The following is a 7,806-nucleotide window of genomic DNA, read 5'->3' on the forward strand; positions in this document are numbered from 1 at the left end:
TTCTCCTGCCTCAGCCTCCTGAGTAGCTGGGATTACAGGCATGTGCCACCACACCCGGCTAATTTTTGTATTTTTAGTATAGTCGGGGTTTCACCATGTTGGCCAGGCTGGTCTCAAACTCCTGACCTCCAGTGATCCACTCACTTGCCTTGGCTTCCCAAAGCACTAGGATTACAGGTGTGAGCCACCGCCCACCGCACCCAGCCAAGTCAGTTCTTATTTAGAGCAATTTTTTTTTTTTTAGTGATGCAAACTATTTACTCTAAACTAGTTATTTTATGTAGTACTTATTCCCCTGCACAGACGTGTTATAGCCACATATTTAAAGTCTGTAAATAATACTATCAAAATGATCTTAATCTTCTAAATCTCACAAATGTTTATATTTTACAACCCAATCAATAATGAAAGCTAAACAAGCCAATCATAGAGCAAAGATTGTTAACCTCTGCATCTGTGGTCATGCTTTGGGCAACATGTGCAGCCTGCCATCTCTCTTCTGTGCCTTCATGACCTAGAAGCTACATGTGGGATGGCAGCATCACAAAAATCAAAGTAGCTTGAGTCCCTGAGTAATTGCATGGGGGACCACCACCGTAGAGGGTTGACCGACTCCCATCAGAATTTATGTAAGAGAAACAAAGCTTGATTGTATAAGATCACGGAGACTTCTGGTTGTGTAAAATCACAGAGACTTCTGGGTTTGCTTGTTACTGCATTCATAAGCTTTTCCTAACTAATACAACATCTGGACCATCTTATGTATCCCTGGTGGTATATACAATAAAACTTTGGGATACATTGGACTTGACTATTTCTAAGATCCTATTTAGCTCTGAGACTCGGTAATCCTAATCTCTTATGGTAGCATGACCCTAATTATTTAACCAGATCACACCTCTGGGGTCTCTGAAACATAAAATTGCAAACTGACATTGCCACCCAGCCCTCTGGTATATGAGGAGATAAGTCTAAAGATGCTACCAGGCCCTCCCAGAATGGCAAAGCATGAAACTGAGGGACTTTTTTCTGTGACTGTGAAGCTTCTATATTTATCACCCAGCCAGCTGCACTTCACCCTGCGCTGGGCAACTGTTCCTAAATGAACCCAACCCAAAGCCCTTCTCCCCATGAGCCTTCCTACAATCCAAATCCTCCCAATTAAGGAAACAACTTTGAAATTAACCCTAAGTCTCAGAAGTGTCCTTGGGCTTCAAGCAAGCTGAAGGGGAACTTATTCTGGCTCTTGTTGGACTTGATACTCATGTCTACTGAAGTGTCAGGTGACTTGGGTTCCAATTGCGGCTCTGGCATTCGTAGCAGTGTGAACTATGACAAGTTACATGGCCTCTCTGAGTCATATCTTCAACTGTAAAATGTGGATAATAACAGTACTTGCCTCCAAGGATTGTCCTGAGGATATATAGAGCATAAACTAGTGCCCCAATGTCAATGAAAAAAAGCAGCCCTTTGTGTAAGCACAATGGGGGAAAGCATTCATAACCAAACTCTAATCTGACAAAGTGTCAGCTCTTTAGCCATTGGAGTCATCAGTAAACTTGGCCTGGGAGAGTAACCCTTCAATTCTCTATTGCTCTCTATCTAAGACCGGCTTCTCAGCAGTGCCACTGTTATCAGGGATGGGAAGGAATAGGACAGGGGACGAGTACCTTTTGATAAGGAGGAGAGTCACTGCTTAGGTACTGCTGGGGAAGTCCCAGTCAGGCAGTGAGATGCTCCGGGCACTAAAAAGACAGCATGAAAGTGGCACACATATCAGTTCTTCACTTGAAGTCCCAGTTTCTTCCTGTATCAAATTCACAGATTGTATTGAGGGTCTAAAGTGGCTGCCACAAATTTTAAAATGTAGAGATCCTGCAAAGTGTTATCATTGCTATTGCTATTCCCAACATCATTACTGTGTACCCTTCTCCCCATGAAAAGCCCTTACAGAAACTCCCCCGCCACCCCCATATTTTCTCCCTCAGAGTCTCATACTATGTGTATGGATAAATAAAAAACCAATGCTCTTCAATTTCCAGGACCCTCCTGAGATCATTATTCACTCTCCAAGAGGGTAGTTTTTAATTCTGCTATAAATGAGAGGCTGGCCTTTAACTCCCCGCTCTCTGTTGTCATGGAAACTGGTGCACTAGCAATTTGGCATGGAAACAAGAAATGGGTATTCTTTTTCCACCAAGAAGAGGAAAGGCTGGGAGAATTTCAAGGTAGGAGGTGGAGACCTTGCACTCTCTGTGATCTCCCTTTGAAAAGGAACCACCCAAAAGATGCCAATAAGGAAACTTTTTTGCAGAGCCCTAGAACTGACTTCAGGACCGTGGAGAGCTCCCTGAAAAGTTAAAGGTTGAGCCGGGAGCAGAGGAAAAAAGGAAGTCAGTAGCTACACCACATCCTCAACTTCTACAGAAGACAAAGTATACAAGGCAGGGACTGTACTGCGGAGGGGAGAAGAGGGGAGGGGAGAGGAGGGGAAAGGAGTGGAGAGGAGGGGAAAGGAGTGGAGGGGAAGGAAAGGGAGGGGAGGGGAGGGCTGGGTGGCATTAACCCTTCTTAGTCCCAATCCCAAATTCCCAGGATAGAGACTCTACATGGGGAGGTACTTCCCCTTTAGCTAATTTCCTATGAATAGGGAAAGTGGGACCTCACTGGACACATGTGGTCAGTGGGTAGACATCCCAGGGACCTTGTGGATCACAGACGTGTGAAGAGCAGTGTTCAAGAGGAAGGGAATGCATGTGAGTTGTGCGAGATCTCATAAACTCACCATGGCAATGATAGATCCTGAGCCCTAAAAATAGAAAGAATGCATTGTCTAAAAGCTGAGAAATTTGGTCAAGGAAGGAATTGGGGTCCTTCCTACATGGAAGCCAGTGATGGGGATGGGAGAGTTAAGCTGAACCCACGAACTTTAAAAAGCATCCAACTTCTACTCAGTAGTCATTGAAATTGCCTCCATAAAGCTCCGAGGCAAAATTATAGATCATCATTTTAATTGAGTGAAATTGGCTATACATTAATATTCATGATTATTAGAGCAGCTAATTTTCCTCTTTATAGAAAGTGAGTGGGGGATCATCTCAGCTGCTACTTACTTTTCCTCCCTTTGATTTCTGCGGAGGAGGTGAAAGAGAATAAAACACACAGCACTTGGAATCAGCCATCAGTTTTGGAATGTTGGAATAATTATCAAGGATTTTTTTAATTGCTTTGACCTCTTAAAGGGATTGCGTAGAAGCATTCTATGAATATTTTTAAAAATGCACCTGTGAGCCTCCAGGACTGGTCCCTTCAGCCAAATAAGGGTAGGTGACCTAAATGACATAAGCGCCCCATCCACTCCACTGCCCCACCAACCCACCAAGCATGAAAATAACAACAACAATAATAACAGTCATCAGAGCCCATGCTGGGTGCAGCCAAGATGGGATGAGAGTACACAGGTAGGGTGACAAGGGTGTCCACGCATGGCAGGGGTGGCAGGTGAAACAGGAGAATCATTACATTGACCATTGAGTACAAATGGATTTCTCACTGTCAGAGAAGGGAGTCACAAATGTGGAAAGGAAGAGAACCAGAATGAGTTCTATGGTGATGGACTGGAGTCAGAGGTGTATCAACGTGACTTTCTGGTTTCCAATATAGAGAAAAAATCTAGAAATAAATATAGATGTAAACATGTTTGTATATGTGTATATCCACATACATATACACGTGTGCATACAGACACCTACTCCCTAGATTTGCACACTAAGAGGACCTGGGAGCAGTGCTGCCCTAATAGCTATAAACATACTTTACACCAATATATTTGTTTCCAGATATTCTCCACTAAATTGAATCAAGGCACTTTAGACAAATGGCTGATTCCAGGGCTGGCTCTGGGAAAAAAACAAGATAACTGGAACATCTTGTGCCAGAAAGCAAGAAAACATTCAAAGTATCATAGGGGTCACATCAAGGGACACAGACGCCAGCTTGAAGTGGCTCTCACCAGCCAAAAATGAGGTGATTTGAGCATCAAAATAAATGAGAATACTAATGAATTGTAGCCCACTCAAAAAAAAACAGCATAGAATGAGTTCATACTGATATAAATAAATGAATAAAGTAAATGTTTGGTAGTGAATAGGATATTTACATAATTTCAAAGACTCTCCCCACAAAAAACACTGCAAAGACAGAAAGAGTAATTTTAGAGTGGAGAGAAGTCCCCTGTGGGTAGGGCTCCCCAATGAAGTGACCAGAGTGAATGCCAGCAGTAATCACATGCCATCCAACAGGGTTCCACAAGAAGGACACCACATCTTTCACATGATATTCCTGCCCAAGATGCATGACCTGAATCTATTCACCAGGGAGCATCAGACACACCCACACAGAGTGACATTCCACAAAATGCTGGCTGTCCCCTCCAAAAGTGTCATAAGAGTCCAAGAGAGACTGAGGAACGCTCCAGACTGAAGGAGATCCAAGAGACAGGACAGCTAAACACACCAGTAGATGCTGAACTGGATCCCTTCACTGCAAAGGACATTACTGGCACAAATGGGAACCCGTGAATGGGGTCTGAGGATTAGATGGGAGTAATGTTGCAGGGTTCATGTCCTGACCCTAATAGTTTTACCGTGATCACTAAGACCATGTCCTTATTTTAAGGACTCTACTGTATTCAGGGGTGACAGGGCATCAATTTAACAACTTACTTTGAAATGGCTCCGGAGGAAAAAAAAGTGATCTGTATCGAACTTGCAACTTTACAATAATGATCATACTAACTGCTAATTTGAATGTCTACTATGCACACTTTTTATAACTCTGTTTCTGCCTTGTAATAACCTTACAAAATCATCCTAATGTCCCATTTCATAGATGAGAAAACTGAGGTTCCAAGAAGTCAAGCATCACGCACAAGGTCATTACTTCTTTTGTTATACAAGTATGGACTGTGTCTCTGGAGACTGTGCCAGACACTGGGAATATAGTGAGGAATAAAACAAGCATAATAAGCAGGAATTTTAAATCCAGAATGTGCTCTGAGCAACAACCAGGAAAACAAACAAGGAAATCGTTCCTAGCAGGATGAGAGCCGTGAACGTACAAACACAAGGCTGTGGAGAAAGATAATATTGGGGAGCAGAGGATGAAACCAGTATGCGAGCCTTTACAGGTCTTGGTAGAATTTGGATTTTATTCTAAATCAATGGGAAATCATGGTCATGATTTGCGCATGCAAATGACATGATCTGATTTGGGTTTTTTGGGAGTGAGTTTGTTTTGAGATGAAGTTTTGCTCTGTCGCCCAGGCTGGAGTGCAGTGGTGTGATCTTGGCTCGCTGCAACCTCCACCTCCCGGGTTCAAGCGATTCTCCTTCCTCAGCCACTCAAGTAGCTGGGATTAATTGCAGAGGTATGGTACCATGCCCAACTAATTTTTGTATTTTTAGTAGAAACAGGGTTTCACTATGTTGGCCAGGCTGGTCTTGAACTCCTGAACTCAAGTGATCTGCCCGCCTCAGCTTCCCAAAGTGCTGAGATTACACGTGTGAGCCATCTTGCCTGGCCCTGATTTGTATTTTAAAGGAACTTCCTAGCTTCAGAGAGGGATTGTCAGAGCAAGAAGAGACAATGTGGGGGCCAATGAGCTGCTAAGCGGCAGAGCCAGTTTTCCCCACCCCCAGGTCTCTCTGGCCTCACTCTTTTGCCACTCCAGCAGGTCCCCTGAGTATCCTCCCCATCTCTCCACATTTATCTCATCTGGTTGCCCTAAGCAGCTCAGCATCGCCTGGAATTAACGCTGCCTATGTGGCCAGGAAAGCATCCCTCCAGTGATGATTGTAGAAGTTGCTAGGTAAATACACATTTAGCAAAATGAGCCACTCCATAGTAGCCTCTGGGATTCCATATTGCAGAGAGATTAAGGGAGGGGGGGTGGCTCTAGGATTAAATAAGATCCGGGTTCTAAGGCCCAGGTATGCCAGTTAGCAAGAGACAGAGGTGAGAAGCACATGGGCTCCTTAAACTAGAGCTGATAATAATTCTCCCCATTTTCCTTGTTTGAATGTCTTCCATTTTAAGTCCCCCCACCCAATAGTCTACACCAGCTTGTCCTACAGAACTTACTGTGATTATGGAAATATTCTGTATCTATACTGTTCAGTGTGATAGCCACTAGCCACATGGGGCTATTGAGGACTTAAAATGCAGCTGGTGCAACTGAGACTGAATTTTTCATTTTATTTAATTGTAATTAATTTGAATGTAAATAGCCCCATGTGCTAGTGGCTACCACATTGGACAGCACAGGTCGGCACACTGGGGACAAAATGCTAAGACACAACCCACTGGAGTGGACACCTTCACCCAGCTTCTCAGCTCTAAAGAGAAAGGCAGCCAGTGAAAGTAGCAAACCACAAACCCAAGGGTGACCTGACCTTTGCCATATGACCTTTGCCCCCGGCCCCCAGGATAATTACAGGGTTTACCACCCCTTTGTCCTGTCTAAATGATGCTGTTTCCTTTCAAAGATGCACGATTATTTCAATGAGAACATACAATGCTAAATTGCATTTCTCTTTCTTCTCTCCTGACACAATTCTCCTTCTAATAAGATTTTCCCTGGCTAACCCCTTTTCGCAGCAACTATTCTAAAAAACCACTGTCTGAGCTATGACATACACAAGGCAGGGGAGAGAGCTTGAAGCACAAAGCCGGAGGGATATAGGTCTATTTTCTTACCTCCTTGGGGACAGCCAGATAATATAATCAAGCCAAAGACTATTTTCCTAACACCTGCTGTGAGGCCAGCTGACCATCATTTGCCATGGTCAGTCATAATGGATGATGCTGCCAGCAGAAGGCACCTTGGCAATGGGAAAGGCAGGCCCAGGTCCCACTCTTCTCTTGCAGGAACTTCTTTAGCCCTCAAAAATGAAAGCAGAGACCCATTTCTTGAGCAAAGACAAGCGGAATTTATTATCTAATATCAGATTGCATGAGGAGCTTTCAGCCCAACTCGTGATCTGAAAGCTCTTCAAGTGGTGAGTGACAGGGACCCTTAGTGTAGGTTTTACATTCTCTTATTCCTTATATTATCAAGTCATGGCCTCTTTAGCTCCAAAATGTAATTGAATCCATTTCTTTCTCACCACCTCCATCACTACTACCCTTGCCCAAGCACCCAGAGTAATGGCATCAGGTGATTACTCTCAGTCTCTCACCCACAGGAATGAAATAACCTCCTCCAAGCTCTCCTTGCTTCCATTCTTGCCCTTAACACCCACCTTTCACACACCACCCAGAGTAACCACACCAGATAGGATAGGCCAGGCCACATTATGCTGCAATAACAAATAATCCCCAAAAGTCAGTGACTTATAACACCCAGGGTTTACTTCTTGTTTATGCTCCATTCAGCTGGGACATCTGCTCCAAGTTCCCGCTTGCAAGATTCAGCCACCACCTGCAACATTGGCGGTTGCCATGGCCCGTAACAGAGGGAAAGAATTCTGGAGCATCTTGCATCAGCAATGCAATGCTCCAGCCTGGAGGTGACATCTATTATTTCCACTCGCAACTCACCGGATAGGACTAGTCACGTGACCCTGCCCTATAACAAGAAGGCAGTAAGTGCAACCCTCTCCCATCCCCTGAATACGGAGAGAATGTTGAACTGCAGGGGATCTAAGAGATCATCAAGTTCAACCTGCTTGTTTCAGAAGCAAGGAAACTGAGGCCCAGAGAGGAGAGGGATTTATCCGCAGTCACACAGCAGGGTAAAACAAAAAA

At 44.1% G+C, this 7,806-nt stretch overlaps 1 long non-coding RNA gene across 1 annotated transcript in view; it reads right to left on the minus strand.

Moving 5' to 3' along the window:
• Positions 1-7,445, minus strand: part of LOC105507307 — a 14,304-nt gene extending 6,859 nt beyond the window's left edge. The window contains exons 1-2 of the long non-coding RNA XR_001001076.1: positions 7,302-7,445; positions 6,757-6,941 (exon numbers count right to left, since the gene is read on the minus strand). This is a non-coding gene — a long non-coding RNA (uncharacterized LOC105507307). The remainder of the gene's footprint in view (positions 1-6,756; positions 6,942-7,301) is intronic.
• Positions 7,446-7,806: the final 361 nt, after the last annotated feature.

Source organism: Colobus angolensis, unplaced genomic scaffold (genome assembly GCF_000951035.1).
Source record: "Colobus angolensis palliatus isolate OR3802 unplaced genomic scaffold, Cang.pa_1.0 Scaffold10, whole genome shotgun sequence".
Classification (NCBI taxonomy): Eukaryota; Metazoa; Chordata; class Mammalia; order Primates; family Cercopithecidae; genus Colobus; species Colobus angolensis.